General features: G+C 38.9%; 2 pseudogenes; one reads left to right on the top strand and one right to left on the bottom strand.

Annotated features, from left to right (window-relative positions):
• Positions 1-1262, bottom strand: LOC113177688 (sorting nexin-5 pseudogene; annotated as a pseudogene).
• Positions 1263-18063: 16801 nt separating this feature from the next.
• LOC113177691 (U6 spliceosomal RNA) lies at positions 18064-18158 on the top strand (annotated as a pseudogene).
• Positions 18159-22202: the final 4044 nt, after the last annotated feature.

Below are 22202 nucleotides of genomic sequence, written 5' to 3'. Positions count from 1 at the left end.
TCAGTTGTTCCTGAACAAGTCAATGCAGCTCGAGACATTGTTTCTGGCATGCTTTATTTCCAGTTCAGACATCTCAGTTAGGTTCTTTCTAAACACTGCCACTCTCTGCCACTTGAAATTTATAAGTTCTTCTTTTGCAGATTCAGAAAGCTGTTCAAATTTCTGGCAGCATTCCTGCTGGTGTGCCTCAACCAACTTGACATCTTTGCTTTTTAACCGGGCCTTATCAGGAGCTTTGAGTTCTCATAGTCAGAGGGCTCTGGTGCATCTGTATATGAGATACTCTGCAGCCTCTATGTTGAGCATGTAGTATCAGAGAAGCTCTCCCCGCTTAAGTCTTCATCTGATGAGACCTGACCCCCTACTTTGCTAAGTTTTTCAAATAGTTCAGCACCCTTCAATAGGTATTTTTTTATTTCAGTGGGTTCATCTAAAGCCAGCCTCTGCAAGCAGGCTGAAGTGTGAATATAGTCCTCAGCAACATTTTTATGAAATGTGGTCATTCTTTCAGCTTGAGCAGCAGGACCTTGGGGGTCAAGGAATAATTAATAAGGAAGTTCTTCTCTTGCTCAAAGAAGTCACCCACCCACTTAACTTCAGAAAAAAAAAAAAAGAACTTGATCAGCACTTTTCACCACTCTTTGAAAGAAGCCACCAAACATTTCTGTGGTATTTTTTCCACCTAATACTTAGATCCTGATATATTCCAGGAAAACATGAAAGTTGTCATCTTTACTAAGAATAGAATGAGAAGAAAACCGCGGAAGAAATACCTCATGAGAGGATGCAGTCTTCTTAAAGACTGTAAGATACTATTCAGCTTCTAGTTCTTGCTTCATCTTTGCAAATTCTTCTTAGGTCATAGACCCTTCACCCTCTTCTCAGTTTCTGCATCTTTTCTTGAGGACCACCAAAATCTGGTTTTGTAGGAGCAGCAGCAATAATGAGTCCAGCATAGTCTATGCTTTCAATAGGATCATCATGTAGCCACAGGAAGTCTTCATGTCTTGTAACAGAAAACTGGGCTCTGAAAAGTGGGCAGAGTAGTCTTGGTGTGCACTGTATACTTGACCTTCTCTCTTCTCACTGAGTGCATCAGGTAGGTCAACCTGAAGTGAGGTATCAAAATTCAGGTCCACAGACACAGACCTCAGCCTTGCTTGGCACCATGCAGAGACCACTGACTCTAGGACTATGATATGGACTGGAGCCCACTGACACTCTTCCAGGGAGGTATGCTTCGACAGAGAGATCTTGGTCATCCACGGAGCAATTAATGGCTCCTAAGTTCTCGGTTTTATAACAATAATAATGTAGAGAGAGCCTGTGAAATTAAAGAGCATCATGATGTTGGAGAAATCTTTAGCCAGACTTTAAATACTAATATGAGCAAGAAAAGCCTTTGTGGAGCTCAACCCCTATGAATATATTGTGTCTGAACTATTCTTAATAGGTCTAATTTTGTGGATGTAAATCAGACACAAACCATATGAGACTCAGGATAGGGGAAAAAAACTACATAATTGTAAGCAATCTGGGAAGTTCTTCACTGATCACTACTCCTTTCAAAGACATGGAAGGACTCAGTGGGGGGGGGAGTAGCTCTGTGATTGCAAGGAATGTGGGAAATCATTTCTCCTAAAGCTACAGAAGACTTGAATTTTTCATATTAGAGATGGCATGAAAGGATTCACACTGGAGAGAAACCCTGTGAATGCAAGCACTATGGAAAAAATTCACTTCTAAAAGGTCTGAAAAACACACAATAGTTCATACTGCAGATGGACCATATAAATGTAAATTTGGTGGGAAAGCATTTAAGATTCCCTGTTCAGTTCTGAGGCATGAAGAGACTCACAATGGGGGAAAAAACCTACGAATGTAAGAAAGGTAAGAAAGGTGCCAATGATTCTGGTTCTGCTTGAGTCCATGAAAGGACTAGCGCTAGAGAGAAACTCTATGAATGTAGGAAATGTGGAAATCCTTTAGTGATTCTAGTTCTTTTGGGGTTCACGAAAGGATTCACCGAGGATAGAAACTGTATAACTATATGCAATGTGGGAAAGCTTTGTGTGGTTCTGGGTCTGAGTCCATGACAAAACTCACATTGGACAAAAACCCTACAAATATTAATAATGAGGGGAAAGCCTTTGTTCATGTTCACTCTTTCCAAGTACACAAAAGGAGGCACATAAGAGAGAAACTATGAATTCTAGGAATGTGGGGAAAACTTCATTTCTTTTGCAAACATTGGATGACACATGACTGTTCTTAATGGAGATGAACCTTATACATGGAAGTTTTGTGGGAAAGACTTTAACTTTCCCAGCTCAGTTCTCAGGCACAAAAGGCCTCACTGAAAAAAATTACTATGAATGTAAGTAGTGTGGTAAAAGCGTGAGTAGATTTACTTAGTTTTAAGTATCAGAAATAACAGTTCATCTTGGAGGCAAACCAAATTAATTGAACAAATTTGGAAAGCCTGAAAATTCTTAATTTCTTTCCAACTCATGGAATAACTCATACTGCAGAGAAATTCTATTTAAGTTGCATGAGAATCCTTTAATTTCTCTTGTAACTTCTGAAACAAAGAAACAAATGCATAAAATGCAGATGCTCCATACTTATGAAAATATGGGAAAACATTCTGTCTTCTCAGTTCAAATAAAACCCATTAAAAACTCACACTGGTGAGAAAGTCTATGAATACATGCAGTGTGTCAAAGCTGCTGGTAGCCTATACCCTTTCCAGCAGGATGTAAGCTTACATAGAGGATTGAAATACAAGTAATTATTATAATGTGGGAAGATTTTCCAATTTACTAAGTATGTTAACTCATCTGAAAAAATCACACGGTGGAGAAAGTTTTTAAATGAAGTGATTAGGAAAACTTGTTGAAAATGGATCTCTATGTATTTCTCTAGAAAATCCATAACATGAAAAAAATGTTTTGAAAGTTATAAATATATTATGTTCTACACTAGCTCAATTTTGATATATATATATATCTATGTATATTTGATTTCACTTTTTTTACAAATAAAATTAAAGTGAGATATTTCTCTAAGCAGTCTTTAAGCAATAGTAATAGGTTGGGTGTTTTTCCTAGCAATTTAATACAATTATTCTTCCATTTAATATATGTAGGTGGGTAAATTAAAGTGTTTTTCTAATATGGTGGTAGGTTTAATTTGTACATAGTTTAATTGTCTTATGATTAAAGAGATATTGTAAAATAACTTTTTGTCAGTTGTGATTTTCCTACCAGCCTATATGGCAGGCAATGGATATTTCATTTTTTTTCTTATGAAGAAAAAACTGTTTTGTAAAAAAAAAATAGGGCAGAAAAATTTTCTTGCATTTTCCATCCAATAAATTGCTGTATTCAGTTTCTAACTATGTTTATCAATTAGCCTTGTGTTGTTATTTTCATCCCTTTCAAAACTGTGTAAACTCAATTAAAATATGCAAAGTCCAAAAAAACGTGCTGAGGACTGGGGTTGTGATTAGTGGTAGGAGGCTTGCCTAGCACGTGTGAGGCACTGGGTTTGATCCTCAGCACCATATAAAAATAAACAAGTAAAATAAGGGCATGTGTCCATTTACAACTTTTTTAAAAAAGTGCTGATAAAATATTCTGTAGCTGGTGAATTTACTGGTATTCAATAAGTTCTGACATTGTGAAAGGACACAAATGTCTCTGGACTACATTAATGACATAACTTACTCAGAACAACATTGTTATATACCCTCATTTCCCACACATAACATCGCTTTCCTCTTGAATTTTATCAATGCTCCATTTAATTTCTATAAACTCCCATTCTTCCCTCAAATTTTCTGTGATACGAGAGCATTCTTACTCTTTTATACATCCTAGGCTTTCTTTCTCCTGCTGTCTTACCCCTGAGTTCTCTCCTTCCTGCATATGTGTCTAGGCCCAGGAGATGCTCTGGTGGGATAGCCAAAAGGTGAGAAGCAGATGGACTGGAGGAAGGGCCAACTGGAGTGATCCAGGCAGGAAGCAGCCCAGGTCATATTAATTAACAACTTTTACAACTCCTTATAAGGAGGGACAATTCCTGGGACAGGTTACCTTAGCAACCGATTGGAGCAGGAGCAGTCTATCTTGATAAGAGTGAAGGAAGGCCTCTGAAGGCATTAACATTTCAGTTCCTCAGGGGCAGTCTTTCTGAACCCAAATTGGTCTTCTCTCAATTGATCAGACTATTTATACTAACTGCCTGTCTTTAATTCTGGCTTCACCATGGCTAATAAGTTGCCCTAAAGAGAGGCTAGGAGGGGGGGGGATTAACCCTTTCCCAGGCATTGGTTCTTCATCATAATGTTCTTATAATTTCATTTTATATTCAGGTTTGGTTCCTCCATAACATTATAAAAGGTTGAGCATCTGCTCTCTGTTGTTTAAGTTTCCTGTCTTTCTTACATGTTGAATTCTTAACTCATACAGCTTTGAAAAAAATTCATGTCTGTCCTAAAATTGGACAAAACCCACCTATTCTTCCCCCACTTATGACTTTATTGTTTACTGGTCCATCATTTAATCACAGTAATATCTTGGTTCATTCTAGTTTGATAAAAAGCCATAACTGTCTAAAAATTGCACCAAATCAACTTATTCTTCCCCTGATTATGACTTCCCTTTAGAACTGGAGAGTTTTCAGTTCAGGTATGCACTGTTTTTCCAAATACCCTCCCTACCTTTTATATCTCTTCCTGCCTTAGAGTCTCCTCTGCCCTAGGGTACCCAGCTCATTGAGCACAACCTCCCCTGATGAGGATAGCATTGTGATGTAATAGCCTCACTCTTCTCTCCACCTCTCAGAATTGGTTAGGCCTGCAGTCACTGTTGTCCTCTAGACTACCACCACCTTAGGGACAGTCTTGCCTGCCTCCCACTTGGCCTTATTTGCTTTGAGTGGAGGCTCCCTTATTCATGGGGCCTGCTTGGGTCCAGAGACCCTTGATGGGAGTTCTCTGGCTGCATGTACTCTGGGTACTCCTCTGCCTTGTCTGCTGCTCCCATGACCCCCCCAAAATGGCGTTTCACATCTTCTGAGATTGTGATTCCCAAGAAGGTACCCCAGAGGAGGGGTGAAATTAAAATGCCAAACCAGCTCGCCTACAGCATTCGCTTCCGGGGCCAAAGACATGTGATCCACATGAAGCTCAAGAAGAAGTTGGTGCCCAGACATTTTCCTGTTGTTACTAATAATGACCAAGGGGCCAATCAGGAGTACTACCCATATGTCCCTCAAGATTGTTACTACTACAGCGACCTGGAAGGGGTTCCTGGGTCTGTGGCCACCCTGGACTCCTGCTATGGAGGGCTGTGTGGCATGCTGCAGGTGGATGACTTCACTTATGAAATCAAACCATTGGAGGCTTCTTCCAAATTTGAGCATGTGGTTTCTCTGCTTGTGTCAGAAGACACAGCAGAAGAAGCTGAAAGGTGTGACATTGAATGGCAAAAGACAGATCAAGCACTTGAAGGGGTAAACTTAGCTGAAAGTCCTAGAGCAGGCCCGGCATATTTGTGGTACACCCATATGAAAAACTTGAGACTTCATTACACTGTTTGTAACTCATTAGCTCAGCAAGCCATAAACATTAGCCTTACCATAGAGAATGTAGTAATTATAAACAGCATCTTAGATACCATTTTCAAACCAACCAATTTAAATGTCTTCATACATGTTTTGTGTATATGGGATGGGTGAGATTGGGTTGACTTAGATAACAGGTACCATGCTGAACGTGCTGTAACTGATTTCGGTTTGTGGAAATTGCATGGATGGTATGATGAAATTCCACATTCGACTTTAGCTTTTTATAGGACACAGAATTGCAAGTCAAGATTATTATGCCAGCTATCGAGGAATATGCAGCCTCAACTGGGGAGTACTGTATGTGTATGCAGTAAGGTATCATATATTTTTGGCCACCACTATTACAGCTCACGCCGTTGGTCATAATATAGGCACACCCCATGATGGTCCTGGTTGTGTTTGTTTTTGAAGAAATAATTGTGCCATGGCTCCTGGGCCTGGCCTTCTAGATATGTTCAGCAATTGCTCTTATGAATATATACATGTTCATGTTCCTGGATGGGATTCTTGCTTGAGTCAGGAAAATGTTCCATACCAAAATTATCCTTATTATTCATTTCATTGTGGAGACAAGAACATAACTATAGGTGAGGAATGTGACTGTGGCTCCTTAAAAGAATGTTCCCATGATGAGTGTTGTACTAACTTCTGTGCCCCCACTCTTGGCAGTGTGTGTGATTGAGGACGTTGCTATAAAAACTGTAAATATTCCCGGAAGGAGACACACTTGGTATGTGTGACCTTCCAGAGTACTGTGATGAAGAAACAAAGATTTGACCAAATGACTTCTACATCCAGGATGGAACCCCGTGTTCACCACTGGCTGTTTGTGTGAGAGGAAACTGCAGTGACCGTGATATGCAGTGTCAAGCCCTTTTTGGATACCCAAGTAAAAGATGGTTCACTAGCAGGCTATGAAAAATTGAATGTAATGGGTGACTGATTTGGAAACTGTGGGAATAGGTTGCAACAAGGGGGAAGTAAACCTATGAAATGTGAAATAGACGATGTTTTATGTGGAATGTTGCACTGTGGTAAAATTAAATGTATTCCTGGGGGAGGCAAACATACCACATTTCATCAAATATTAGTTCACAATATCAAACCTGAAAGATACTTTGGATATGATGCACACCATGGCACAAAAATACCAGAAATGTGGCTTGTAGTGGATGATGCAACCTGTTTGAACCAGGATTGTACTTTTCATTAATACATGGGTTTTGATTGTGATGTGAACACATGCAGATTCAAAGGTGTGTATAATAACAAAAAATACTGTCACTATATGCAGGGTTGCCAGCCACCAAATTGTGAACAGAAAGGAACAGGTGGTAGTACAGATAGTGGCTTTCCACCTCAAAGACAACCACATATGCAAGTCAGAATAATTGTAACTATAAACCAGCCAGTAGTCTTTTAGTGATTTTTCATTCATTTTTTTTCCTGCTTTCAATTACTGCTGGTGCAATTATAAAACCAAAGAGCAGTATAATAAGGAAATTATGTCCAGGAGGACTTGAGAGTACTAAAGTTGAAGAAATACTAGAGAACAAAGATGAAGAAATTATAGAGACAAAAGATGAAGAAATACTAGAGCAAAAAAAATGAGGAAATAGATGAAGAAAATCAAATGAAGAAAATCACACTGGCACTTGTTGGAAAAAAATGCTCAATAATTACTCTGACAATTACACATCTTTTAGTCATTCTGAAGTTGTCATCTGGAAGTTGTCACCTTAAAATAAAACCACTGGGGTATTAAAAAATGAGTCTCTGTGTTCACATTCATTTAACACTTCATATCTGGTGTTGTGTTGTGTGTGTGTGTGTGTGTGTGTGTGTGTGTTGCTGGGCACAGATTCCAGGACCTCTCACATGCCAGGTAAGTGCTCTATTACTGAGTTATACCCCACATCTCTGGTCATATTCTTAATATTGGTAGAGGTGAAACAGAAACTATCAGACTCACTTGCAAGAGGAGATATGTTTGTAAAATGTGGGTTCTAAGTCTTCTAGATGCCTCTGTAGTAAATCTTAGTTGCATCAGTGTGCCTGGTTGTAACATTGTCACAGTCTGTTTCCAAATGGTAAGCATTGGGTTTTTGTTGTCCTTATTCTTTGTTCTTTTTACTGGTAGTATAAAACTAATAAACATAAAAATTGACATCTGTCAGTGATACACAAGGAGGACGAAAACTTTTACATTACAGGCATCTTGATTTTCAGGTTTTGATACCTGCTGACCAAGAGTTTATAGAAAAAGCACTAATCTTTCAGAATTTTGAGGACTAAATTTAACATGGAGACATGAAATGTACTTCTCCATAAGCAATCAAAATGGAATGATGGCACCTAAGGAAAGCCTGGAACGTTTTAGGACTGAGTACATGTGAGTGGCCATCAGTCTCATTATCTTCAGATTTATTCTCTTGTGCTAAACCTGTGATATTCTATGCATAAAGTCTTTGACACTTTGTTGATTAACAATCACATGAAAAATCATGGGCAATAATAGAACACTTCTTAATGCTTCTCATGATTGAAGTCAAAGTCATACAAAATCCCAGGAATTGCAAAAACTCAGCCCCGCTACAAATTGTAGCATGCAACTAACCATAGGGCAGGAAGAACCACGTCAGAAACAGTGTGCTTGTTAAGAGTCTGGTGGCCTTTTCAAGGGCCTCATTTAAAGGGTTTGGAGTCTGGCGGTCTTTTAAAAGGTCTCATTTCAAATTCTTCCTCTTCACAGGGAATCTGGATTAGAGTAAGTACCAGAAGGGAGAAGAAGGATACAGAAGGAGAGAATCAGTGGAGTTGCCATGGTGACATTATAGTTTGTCCATCTTTCCAGAGTTCTGTGGGCCAGCAGTTCTTGCCCAGGTGGCTTATGTGATAGAGCAGGTTGCATGCTCCTCCAAGATGGGTCTGAGTTCCTGTTTATTGAGCCCTTCTCAAATATCAGTAGCTGCATTTTCACCTAATACCAGCACCTACTGAAAGCAAGTCTGTATGACCATTTGCAAAGTAGGGATGTTTCTTCTTGATCCAAAGGCCATAAATGAAACTACAGCCTGTCATTCTCAATAGAAGGGCAGTCATACAGGTTCTGTTTGAGCAGCCTGTTTGCCAAAGCATGATAACCGTGGGCTCAGAAGCCTTCATCTTCCCCTTACCTCTTTCCTCGTTTCGCTTGGTATCCTTATGTATGTGGTTTGTGTTTACTCAGGCCTCTTTGTTTCCCTTGAGCCATTACTATGCTCTGTGGTATGGTAAGTTTGAACCAGTGTGGTTTACTTGATGTTTATCATGCAGTCTTCAAAGTAGTGACCAAGCTGTTGTACCTGGAGGCAGCTGTGATCTGCCATGTCTCTGATGTTTCTGAGTAGTATTTGATAATTCAGGTTTGGGGCCATAAATTAAAAGGCAGCAGTGTCATTGTTAAGGTGATATATGAAAAGCAGTATCTAATTGGTGCCAGATATTTGAGATAGAGTCATCATACCATTGTCAACACATTTGCATTTATTTAGTCAACACAAGGAAAGAAAACTTCAAAACAAACCTTTACAGGATTCTCCTTCCCCCATTTCTGGGACTCCGTCATATACAGTGGGAATTAATGTTCTGAGTCCAATGGTAATACTAATAATGCATAATAGGGATATGGCAAGGAGCCAAAAAGTAGACCAGGATCAGGATAGAAGGCCTATGTAAATAGTGAGGTTATAAGAAAAAGAAACAAAGTAGATAGAAGGGAACAGGTCTTTGGAAGAGATAGAATAGGAAACCTGTTGATAGAGACCTCCAAAGACCTGTTATATATTTTACAAAATACATGTAGAAATCAACTTAAAAGAGGACAGACTTATTTGGGTTCAGAGGATTATTAGGGACTATTCTCAAAGTTTATATTTCAATAAATTGGTTAGTTTCCAAGCTGTCTTTTCTTGGTTTCTTCATATCAACTGAAATAAGCTATCCTTGGTAAGTCACCTACCATAGTACTCTTCCCATCTCTGGAGCTACATGAATGCACAGTGTGATGCGCTCTCATAACCAAAGGAGTACTGTAGTTCAAGATCATGCTTTCTGAAATCATGACATGTAGGTATAAGTGAACAGAACTACAAAATTAGTGCCAGAACATATATCTAGTCCAGATCTTGCCAGGTGATTGGGTTGAATTGGAGTTTCTAAAGTACAAGCAGTTGGAGATAGTAGGAAAGCCCAGCTCTCTCTTTGGATTTAGGGAAATAACCTAAATTCTCTGCTTATCCAAAGAACTCCTAAAAACAAATGTAAAATACCTACTTCAATCTAAAGAAAGGTTGACCAAAAAATTATCAGAGCCTGCATCCTCCATGTTGTGAAAAAAATCTCTGAACAGCAGGAGCAGGTCTCGCTTCCCCACTGAAGGAATTCATGTTTCTCTGATACATGCTGTTCTTGACCCAAAACCTCCCAGTATTGGGGGTTTGTCACATTTCAAGTAATGGCAGTAACCTATTTAAAAATTCTCTGTATACTTGGGTTTCTCACAGAGAAGTTAAAGGCTTAATTCACTTGAGAAAATGAGGTACCATCACAAGTGAACCACCATCAGGGTTTTTATAAGACAAGAGAAATTTGAGTAACTCTTCTTGTCCTTCTAACTAAGCAGCAGATTTCACCTTAACCACAACTTGTAGATGGAGGTTATTTATGTTTCCTTGTCCCTTGTTTAGAGTCCTCAAATTCATAACAATAGCATATCCAATAATTCATGTCCAATCCTTGTGGGTTTTCTAGGTTCTAGGTAGTCATGGGATGTGGAAAACATAGAAAAAAAAAGGAGAGGGATAAGAGAAGAAAGAAGACAATGTGAAAGAGAACACTCAAGATATGGTGCATTTTGAATCTTTTTGCACCCTCCATGCCTTAGTCAGCTTTAGTTACTGACAAAATACGTGTAAAATTCAACTTAATGGAGGACAGACTTATTTTGGTTCAGAGGACTTTTAGGGACTATTTTCAAAGTTTATACTTCAATAAATTGGAAAACCCAGAAGAAACAGATACGTTTCTAGACGCATAGAACCTGCCAAAATTATATCAAAAAGACACAGAAAACCTCAGCAGACCAATAACCAGCAATGAGATAGAAAAAGTAGTCAAAAGCCTTCCAACAAAGAAAAGCCCAGGACCCGATGGATTCTCACATAAATTCTACCAGACCTTCAGAGAACAACTCATGTCAGTGTTCCTCAAAATGTTCCACAAAATAGGCAGGAAACACTTCCCAACTCATTCTATGAAGCCATTATAATGCTTTTCCAAAACCAGATAAGGACACTTCAAGGAAATAAAACCATAGACCAATATGCTTGATGAACACAGATGCAAAATTTTTAAATATTAGTAAATCATATTGAAACTCACATTTAAAAGATTGTACATCATGATCAAGGTTGTCATTCAAGGGATTCAAAGATTGTTCAATATATAGAAATCAACAAATGTAATTTACCACATAAAAGAACTAAGGACAAAAAAATCACAGAGTCACCTCAATAGATGCAGAGAAAGCCTTCAATAAAATACCCATTTATAATAAAAATTGAAGAAAATAGGGCTATACCACAAACCCAAAGCCAACATAGTAGTGAATAGGGAAAAACTGAAAGAATTTTCATTAAAATCCTGAACAAGACAAGGACTCAACTCTCACCAGTCCTATCCAATATACACTAGAAATTATAGCCAGAACAATTCAGTAAGAGAAGAAAATAAAAGGGCTAAAAATAGGAAAGCAAGAAGTCAAATTATCACTGTTTGCAGATGATAAAATTTGTTTGGGAGAAAAAAGAAAAGAAAAAAAAAGACCTAGAATAACCAAAGTAATTCTAAGCCAAAAAGTAGTGCTTCAATTTATATTATAAGCTATAGTAACAAACTGCATGATTTTGATTATTTTGAGTTGACTTTTGTGCAGGTTGAGAGATAAGGATGTAGGTTCGTTATTCTACATATGGATAACCAGTTTTCCCAGCAACATTTTAAAAAGGGTGTCTTGTCTCCAGTGTATGTTTTCACATCTTTGTCAGGGATTAGAGCACTATATCTGAGTGGGTTTGTCTCTTGTGTCTTCTGTTCTTTTTCATTAATTTACTTGTCTGTAAGGAGGCACAGGTGATGCTGGTTGGAATATCTTCTGAATAGACTGGAATTACGTGTCTCTGCCTGGCACTGGGACCGTTCCAGAGGCTCTATCTTGCAGGTGCTGGCCTGGGAATGGGAGCTGTTAAGACCTGTTCACTACTGGGTTTTACCAGTCCAGCACTTAGTTCCAAGACAAAGTCCTGTACTTTCTACCCCATTATTCACAGCAAATGGAATCTTGCTCCATTCTGTGCTGCATGATATTGACGTGCCAGTGTGCTGGTCACCAAGGGTGACGCTACGTTTTACTTAATCTCACAGCCACAAGGACCTGCATAGTCTTAGGTTTTGCAGCAGTCCCATGCTATAGATAGCAGTGATACAGGAAGAAATGAGTGTATACCACTGGGGTGCATGTCTGTCAAGAGGAGACAGGTGAAGTCCTTCTGAGAATACTGGCCTGAGGATAGGTGTGTTGCTGAATGTAAGGAGGGAGTGTCAGAGGACCTCCAAGTCCTTGATCTCCAAGTCTGACATAGGCACCTGTGCAGTTGGGAGTGAGGCAGCTTATGTTCCAGACCCACTGCAAACTCTAGCCTGTCTCACAGGGCACAGGTTTCCTCCTAATGCTGGAACAGTTCTAAAGGATCTCTCTGTAAGCTCTGCCTTGGGTAGGGGGCCTTTATTTTCTGCCCTTGTGCTAGGTCTCTCTGAATTGGCTTGGCCCAGAGCTCCAGGGCAAAGTCCTGTGCTACCTTTCACATCCTGCACCCTAGTAGGTGGAGTCTTGCAATCATTCTGCTTCCCAATGTTGTGGGAAGGGTGGTGGAGGCAGTCTCTAGGTCACCTGACTGACACAGTTCCAGCAGCTGAGTCCATGGTAATGGCAGGAGTCACGGGGCTCTTGTTGGCACTAGGTTGCACAACCGTGAGCCTGGTGCTGGGTATTAACCCTAGGATTAGAAAGAATTATTTTTCCTTTCACTAAGTGAAAGACACAAGACTTTCCATGTTGCATTGCTTAGAATTGGGGGATAAGTGATAAGTGACAGAGACAACTCTTTTTTTAGTGCCCTCTGCAATGTGTCTTTTACTGTTGTACTAAAACCAGGCACAATGTTCTCTCATCTGACTTCCTCAGCTCTTGTGAAGATAGTTTCTTGGGTGAATACTTGTTCAAATTGGTGTGTCTGTGTGTGTGTGTGGAGTGGGAAACGATTACTGTAAGATCTTATTCAGTCATCAAGTTGGTCCACATTTTTGCTTACTTGGTGGAATAAGCTTATGAACAATGCAAATGTGAGCATTCATAGACAAGACTACATGTAGAAGTTCTTAGAATTAAAATTTGCAGATCATTGAGTAGGTATTGGTTTTACTTGATAAAAAACCGATTACTGGAGAGCAGGCTGTGCCCAGCTCTGAATTACTCTGTGTTGTAATGGAACACAGATTTCAGGCTGCACCTATCCCTGAATTACTCCATTTTATAAAGCATAGTTTCCCCTGGGTTACTCCACCAAGTACAAGTACTAAGGCTGAAGGAGTTAACTTATAGGGCTAAACAAGATAACCACCATGTATTCCTGATATAGGACACGCAGAACATATCTAAAGGAATAACCACCAGTGGCACAGCACAATCGTAAGACACAAACTGATAAATTAATCATGCTAACAGAAAATGACCACCTGTGAACTTACACAATGAAACAGAAGCACATGAATACATGGGCATATCAAACTCATATTAGTGAAAGGTCTGCCAGCTTATCAAACAGACCAGATGGCTGAATAGTGAAACCCTCTCACCTGAAATGTATAAAAGGAGAGGCAATTAAGGTAGTGGTACACACCAACTTGTCACCTTATCAGTCGACCTGATCAATGTATCATGAATGCAATAGGCGGCGAGGGACTCCTGACAAGCCTGGGGCTTCATCTCTGCTCTACCTCCCTGCTTGACTGGCTCACATTCAGAACTGCCTGCCAACCTGCCTGCTTTCAGGACCTTGGCCTTCCCTTGAACAGCTCCCCACTTGAAAAACTCTGCTCCTTGAACAAGTTCCATGCCTCCCACAAGTTCTCTGGCTGTGTTGTCCCTTGTGTGACTACCTTCAGTGACTCTTTTGCTCCAAATCAGCACTCTGCCTTTGCTTTCGGTTCTGTCTTCAAATCACATGGTCACTGTTAACTCTTTCACAGCCACACTTTGACATATATGTCATTTTATAAATTGCAATGGGTGCTTCGTGTACTGTAGTGTTAGTAATTAAGATTGGAATGAAATAAGAGAATTTATAATTGCCATAGTCATGACACCAAGTGAACCATGAGGAGTCAGAGAATTAAAATTGATGGGTATGGTTTAAAACTGCCTTTGTCAGCACATCTCAGCTGACCATGACCACTGAGGTGGCTCTGCCAGTGAAGCTGTGATGTGCCATGACCTGCAGTAACTGAGAGAACAGTGGAGAGGACACCAGAACACTCTGGAAGCCAGAAATGGGCTCAGTGGCCTTAGAGGATATAGTCATTGGACTTCAACCAGGAGCAGTGGGCTCTGGTGGACCCTTCCTAGGAGAAATGCTACAGATGTGATGTCATGTGGGAAATCTTCAGTAACTACGCCTTCCTGGGAAAAAAGTGTAAAGACAGGAACTTTGAAGATTACTATAAAAACAGGACAGATGTTTTTGTAGTAGTCTTCAAAGTAAAAACTCATGTTTTACAGTAATAACAGTAGAGAGCAATCTGTGAAAGCAAAGACCATTATCTCAGTGGAGAAATCTTTAGCCAGGTTCCAAATCCTAATGTAAGCAAAAGAAGTTCTAATGGAGTAACATGATATGAATGCATTGTACCTGGAATATTCTTAATGTGTCACTCATCCCTTAATAGGAAGAATTCTGCTGATAGAAACTAGGTACAATCTGTATGAGACTCAGGAATATGTAACTGTAATACCTGTGGGAAAGCGTACAGTGATCTTCACTCCTTTCAAACGCATGAAAGGACACAGACTGGAGAGAAATTCTATGATTATAGGCATGTGGCAAATCACTTTTTTCTGTTGAAAGTTACAGAAGATACATGGTATTGAACACTGGAGATGGAATTTATGAATGTAACTTTTGTGGGAAAGCCTTTAATTCTCCTAGTTCAGTTTTATGGCACAAAAGGACTCAGACTGAGGAGGGAACTCTATGAATATAAAGAATGTAGGAAAGGTCTCAGTGATTCTAGCTCACTTAGAAACAATATTTTTATTGGTGCCAGGGGTGATGGTGCATGCCTATGATCCCACCAACTCAAGAGGCTGAAGCAGGAGGATCACAAGTTGGAGGCCAGCTTTGGGAATTTAGCAAGACCATGTTTCAAAATAAGAAATCATAAAAGCTAGGAAATGTAGCTCAGCAGTAAAGCACCCCTGTATTCAAACTTTGGTACTACATGTATACACACACACAAAAATATTTTCACATACACATAATATTCATATGTGTATGGGAATCTGTAATTATACATAATAATAATTATATATTAAATAATTATAATATATATAATATTAATCTTCATTGTGATGTATTCCTGCCTCTGCATAGCATAATTTGGTCAATTTCATTTCCTTGTGCCTCCCCTTTCCCTCCCATCTTCCCTCTCCTAAATCCCCATTCTCTATGCTACTTGTCTCTCTTCTATTTTTTTTTGAGATTCTTCCATCCACCTCCACTCCATTTTTATTCCCTCTACTTCTATACATGCAATAATACTTATAACCCTTGATTTTCAGAGTCTGACTTACTTCACTTAGCATGATGTTCTCCAGTTCCATTCACTTTCTTGCAAATGACTGCATACAGACTCCTCTATCAACTTTTTCAAACAGAGAAAAGTGAAAATGGGCAGATATCCTATAAATACTAAAATATGGAAGTCTTCTGTCATTTCAGTACAAATCAAAGCCATAAAAGCAATCACTGTAGTGAGAGCCTTCAAGAATATTCACAGTTTCTCAATACTTCTGGTGGCTACCTCCTGAAAAAAATGTATGATTACACAGATTATTGAAACATCATTAATTTTTAAAATACAGGAACACTTTTCATTTTTACCAATATTTTAAGCCCTATCACACAAGAGAGAAATTTATCAATGTGAGTAATAAAAAAAACTATAAAAAACCAATTCATGTGTAATTCCCTAAAAAATTTACAATATGAAAAAATGTGGTAAAAGTTATAAATATATCATGTTCTACATTGGCTCATTTTTTTTAAGAGAGAGAGAGAGAGAGAGAGAGAGAGAGAGAGAGAGAGAGAGAGAGAGAGAACTTTTTAATATTTATTTTTTAGTTTTCGGCGGACACAGCATCTTTATGTGGTGCTGAGGATCGAACCCGGGCTGCCCCACACTTTGCCAGGTGAGCACGCTACTGAATTGGCTCATTTTTAATATGAATCTATTAGGGTACGATAGATTAGCCTTATCTCAGGCCCCACCCCACCTCAATTAGCAGAACTGATGTGAAGTTAAGGACCTCCCCTTCATCCTGCCCTCTTGCTGTTATCAGAGGAGCTAGAGTCCCCAAAGTGGAAATAGCAAGATCTTATTTTTTAAAAAGATTGCCTGACCACTGTTGTGGAGCATACTCAGAGATCCAAACCGGATCTAGAGTAACCTAATAAGGGAGAACCCCCCTTCAAGATCTGATACCTATTGCTTGCATCTCATACATCTAATGAAATCCAGGGAAACAGGTATGGACACATGCATAATAAGCACTCTGGGCAAGGCAGAGGAATCTGTCAATCACCCCATCACCTCTAGTTCAGCATAAACCACTCCCAGCAAACAGCCCACCAAAGACAAAGAAAGAATTCAGAAGCATATATAAGCCCAGTCCCCAGTTCTCTGTTCCTATTGTGGCTATTGCAGACTATCTCCAGCCAATAAACTCTTTTTAATTGCTTTCTTTGTCTTGGTGAATTCGTCTCATTCCCCCGACCTGCCCCCCGCCCCCCCCCAACACACACTAGCCTTCATAAAAGGGTCCCAGGACATCTATATGTACATTTGATTTCTTTTTCTTTTGCAAATAAGATTAAGTATTCTTTAAGCAATAGTAGGTAGATTTAATAGTAGAGGAGGTGTTTTGTGATTTTTGTTTTAAAGGGGGTTAGTACGCTTTTTCTCTTTGTATTTTGATATATATAGGTTGGGTGAATCAAAGTGTGCTTCCAATATGGTGTTAGGTTTAATTTTTACATAGTTTGTTTTGTGATTAATGGGCTATTCTAAAATTACTTATTGTTAGTTGTTATGGTTTTCTTACTAGCCTATGACAAGTATGGATATCCCATTCTTTTCTTGGAAAAAATTATGTTTATTAAGAAAAGGGGGGGGGGACGGAAAGAGGTTTATTTCATTTTCCTTGCTAATAAACTGTAACCTTCGATTTCTAACCATGTAACGTTTTTCATGTAGTCTTAATGTCAATTACTATTTTCTTTCTTTACTGTTAAAGAATAAAGAATAAACTCAATTAAATCATAAATAAATATAATTGAATAAACTCAATTAAAATACATAAAATCACTTCTCAAAAAATGCTGATGAATGTTATATAGGTGATGAGTTTATTATTATTCAATGAATTCTGACATTGTGGAAGTGAAGCAGGAGCTAGATTACCTATGTGAAGATAGAAATAGGGACCTCAGAGAATGGGGGTCCCACAACCCCAGACTAAAGCCTTAGGCTAACGCTAGTTTTGTTGTGTTGTGTTGTGTTTGTTTTTAGCTGCCTGAGTGGAAATCTCCACTCACACTTGGGTAACCATACATTCCTGGAGTTATTACTCCAGGAAGGTAAGCTACAATGGTAATGATATTTCCTTGACTACCCTAACATTAGTCAACCTCAAAGAGTTGTTTTTAACTCAAGCAGTTCCTTTGTTCTAAGGAACAAGTACAGGACAAACTCAGGTAAGCAAAGACATTAAACCATCCCATTATAGGAATAAGAAATTTAAATTGTATACTTTCAATTGAGTCAAAAAGAGAACAAATAAGAGAAGAGTTTCCAATGAAAGGTTAGTTCCTCATTAATGGAGTGTAAGAACCCCTAGACAATAGACAATGGTTGGCACCTCTTTCTTGGGTCTCCTCCATGTTTGGGAGCTCTGCTTTCTTTCTGTTGCTCTAATAAATCCTGTTACTTATCTCTCCCCCCACCCCTCCCTCCCTCTTGGGTCTGTGGATTTCAATCTTCAAATTCACCAGACAATGCTTGCTTTGGCAGCACATATGGGAACAATTTAGAGAAGATTAGCATGGCCCCTGCACAAGGACGGCATGCAAATTCATGAAGCATTCCATATTTTTGAAGTGGATCCCTATCTCTCACCTTGCATAAAAATCATCTTTAAGTGGATCAAAGACCTAGGTGGCCCAAAGAGGATCAAAGAAAATGGAGGCCCAACATTCCAACGCATTAGCACAGGAACTGACTTCCTTTGTTTTTTTGTTTTGTTTTGATATTTTTTAGTTGTAGATGGGCAGAATACCTTTATTTACTTTTATGTGGTGCTAAGGATTGAACTCAGTGCCTCACACCTGCAAGGCAAGTGCTCTATCACTGAGCTACAACCTTAGCCCAGAACTCACTTCCTTAACAGGACTACTAAAGCACAATAAATAAAATTTTTAAAAAATCAATAAATGGGATGGCATCGAACTATAAAGCTCCTTCACAGCAAAAGAAATAATCAGGAGCATGGAGAGAGAGCTTACAGAATGAGAGAAAATCCTTGCCACCTTCACCTCAGATATGGCATTAATTTCCAGTTTGTACAAAGAACTCAAAAAGCTTAACACCAAAACAAACAAAAAACACACAACAACAACAACAACCTCTCATACACACACACACACACACACACACACACATACACCCCCCACACACAAACACCCTAATCAATAAATAGGCAAAGAATCTGAACAGATTCTTCTCAAAAGAAGAAAGATACATGATCAACAAATATATGAAAAAAATGTTCAACATCTCTAGCAAATACAGAAACACAAATTAAAACTGTACTGAGATTCCATCTCACTCCAGTCAGAATGGCAGTTATCAAGAATATAAGTAATAATAAAGGGATGGGTTTGTGGCTCAGTGGTAGAGTGCTCACCTAGCATAGCATGCACGAGGCACTGGGTTCATTCCTTAGCACCACATAAATGTAAAATATATTGTGTCCACCTAAAACTTAAGAATAAATATTAAAAAAGAATACAAGTAATAATAAATATTGGTAAGGATGTGGGGAAAAGGGAACACTCACATTGTTGGGGCTGCAAATTGGTGCAGCCACTCTAGAAAGCAGTTGGAGATTCCTCAGAAAACTTGGAATGGAACCACCATTTGACCCAGTTATCCTACTCCTGTGTCTATACCCAAAGGACTTAAAATAGCATATTACAGGGATGCAGCCACATCAATGTTTATAGCAGCACAATTCATAATAACTAAGCTATGGAACCAACCTAGATGCCTTTCAGCAGATGAATGGATAAAGAAGATGTGGTATACATACATAATGGACTATTACTCAGACATAAAGAAGAATGACTTTATGATGTTTACCCATAAACTGATGGATCTGGAGACTATTATGCTACGTGAAATAAGTCAATCTAAAAAAAAAAGTTCAAATGTTTTTATTGATAAGTGAAAAATAAACCGTAATAAAGCACAAAAGGGAAAGGAGAAGTTCAGTAGATTAGACAATGGGGAAAAAAAGGAGGGGAGTGGGATAGAAATAGGAAGTACAGTAGAATATATTTTACATAATTTTCCTATGTGAACATATGAAAATACCTAAGTGAATCCCACCATCTTGCCCACCCACAATAACAAGTTCTAATTAGAATAAGATATACTCCATGCTTGTATGATTTTATCAAAGTGGATTCTACTGTCATGTATAACTAAGAAGAACCAATTAAAAAAAACAAATTCAGGAGACAAAGAACCCACCCATTCACACTTTGTGTAATCAAAGGACACAAAATGTGTCGGGACTATGTTAATGGCATAGTTCCCTGGGGACACTGTTGTCATACATCCTCATTTCCCACAGAGAACATCACTTTACTCTTGTATTTCATCAATCACCCCAACTCCATTCAATTTCTACAAACTCCAATTCTCCCCCATCAAAATTTCTGTAAAGAGGAGTGTACACTTGCCTTGCTATTATTTAAAGATTGTCTTTCAATCACAAATGATCCCTTGATTCTTTTCTGTTTGATAAAATCATTAATTATCCTAAAATTACACCAAACTCATTTATTCTTCCCCTATTTATTGCTTCACTATGTAACTAGACTTTTTAGCCCAGGTATATACTACCTTTCCCAAATACCCCCCACCCCCAGAGGCCCTAGGGTATTCAGCTCACTGAGCACAGCCTCCCCTGATGAGCACAGCATTGTTATGTAGTAGCCTGGCCTCCCCTTTCAGAGCCTTGGCCCTCTCTCTGATCTCCACAAGACCAGCTTATTAGGAAATCTGGTGTTTCAAGAATAGTCTTGCCTGCCTCCCACTTGATTGCATTCTTTTTTTTAATTTGTATTTTATTTTTGTCCCAGTATCCCTCATTCAAGGGGCCTGATCCCTCAGACAGGTATTCTCTGGCTGCCTGTGCTCTGGGTACTCCTCTCCCCTGTCTTCTGCTAAGAGGAAGCACCTAGTGTAAGGAACCCACTAGGATGCTGCTTCACTTCCTCTGAGGGTGTGATTCCCTGGAAGGTGCCTTACAGAATGGGTACAAGTGAGATGCCAAAACCATCTCTCCTGCAGCATTTGCTTCTGGGGCTAAAGACATGATCTACATGAAGCTCAAAAATAACTTGCCACCCCGACATTTTCCTGTTATGACCAATGATGACTGTTACTACCACAGCTACCTGGAAAGGGCTCCTGAAGCAACAGCCACCCTGGACACCTGCTACGGAGGTCCGTGTGGCATGCTGGAGGCAGATGACTTCGCTTTTGAAATCAAACCATGGGAGGCTTCTTCCAAATTTGAGCATGTGGTTTCTCTGCTTGTGTCAGAAGACAGAAGAAGCTGAAAGGTATGATATTAAAGGGGAAAAGACAGATCAAGCATTTGAAGAAGTAAAACTTGCTAAAAATCCCAGAACAAGCACAGTTCATTTGTGGCAAATATAAAACACTTCAAGCTATATCACAGTTTCTAACTCGCTGCACATAATAACAAATATCACACATATAATATAGAGTGTAGTGAGTATAAACTACAAAATGTATTCTATTTGCTATGCAATTTGTGTGGATGCTTACATACATCTTCTGTGCTTATTGGATTAAAAAAGTAAGTTGAAACTAGTATGCAGATATAGAGTTCAATATCTATAACTGATTTTGTTTTGTGAAAATATAAAGGATGTCTTCGATAAGATTCTTCCTGACACTTTACTTCTTCTTAGAAGGCATGAAATCTTAGGGTCCTCACTTTGTTTTTATCATTTTGGAGTATGCAGCCCCAAACTAACAAGAATCATTAGCTTTTAATCAAGGTATCACTTGTTTCTGGCTGAAATCTTTCAACACATGCTACAGATGTCATTGGATTCAGACATGACAAAATTCCTTGTTCTTATTTTGAACAGGCAACTATTTCATGAATCTTGTTGTCTGTTCTTTGATTTATGCTGAGCAACTGTTCCTTTGACAAACTGCACAATCAGCTTTATTCTTGGGATCCTTGCTTGTGCCAAATATTCCATACAATAGTATTCATTTGTAGCTCCTTATTGTAGAGACAAGATCATAAATCAGAAAAAAAGAATGACTACAGCTTCTTAAAAGAATATACTAATTGTGAGGGTCATGAGACCAGTTGTGCTCTCACCCTTGGCACTGTTATGTGACACAGAAGGCTGCTGCATGGACCAAAATTATGTCTTCCCTATAGTGATTTGCAGAGACACAGTTTGTATTTGTGATCTTCCAGAATATTGTGATGGGAAAATGCACTGGTGCCCACATGCCTTTATATCTAGGAACTCGAGGTTCAGCCTTAGATATATGTGTGAAAAGAAACTACAGTGATCATGAAGTGCATGTCAAGCCTTTCTTTACTAGAGAATAAAAGATGTTAGTCCAGCATTATATCAAAATTCAATGTAATGGGAAATCGATTTGGAAACTATGAGGCAATGTTGGACATGAGAGGATGAGAAACCTTTAAAGTGTGACAATGATCATCTTTTTTGCCCGATGCTGCATTGCGGCAGTGTCACACATATTCCTAGAGAAGGGGAACACTACATTTTTTTTCATATTACAGTGCAAGGCAATAAAGAAGAAAAATGCTTTTGATATGATGCACACTTTGG

The sequence above is a fragment of the Urocitellus parryii genome, chromosome 6, assembly GCF_045843805.1.
Source record: "Urocitellus parryii isolate mUroPar1 chromosome 6, mUroPar1.hap1, whole genome shotgun sequence".
Classification (NCBI taxonomy): Eukaryota; Metazoa; Chordata; class Mammalia; order Rodentia; family Sciuridae; genus Urocitellus; species Urocitellus parryii.
This window is presented reverse-complemented; position numbering and strand designations above follow the sequence as displayed.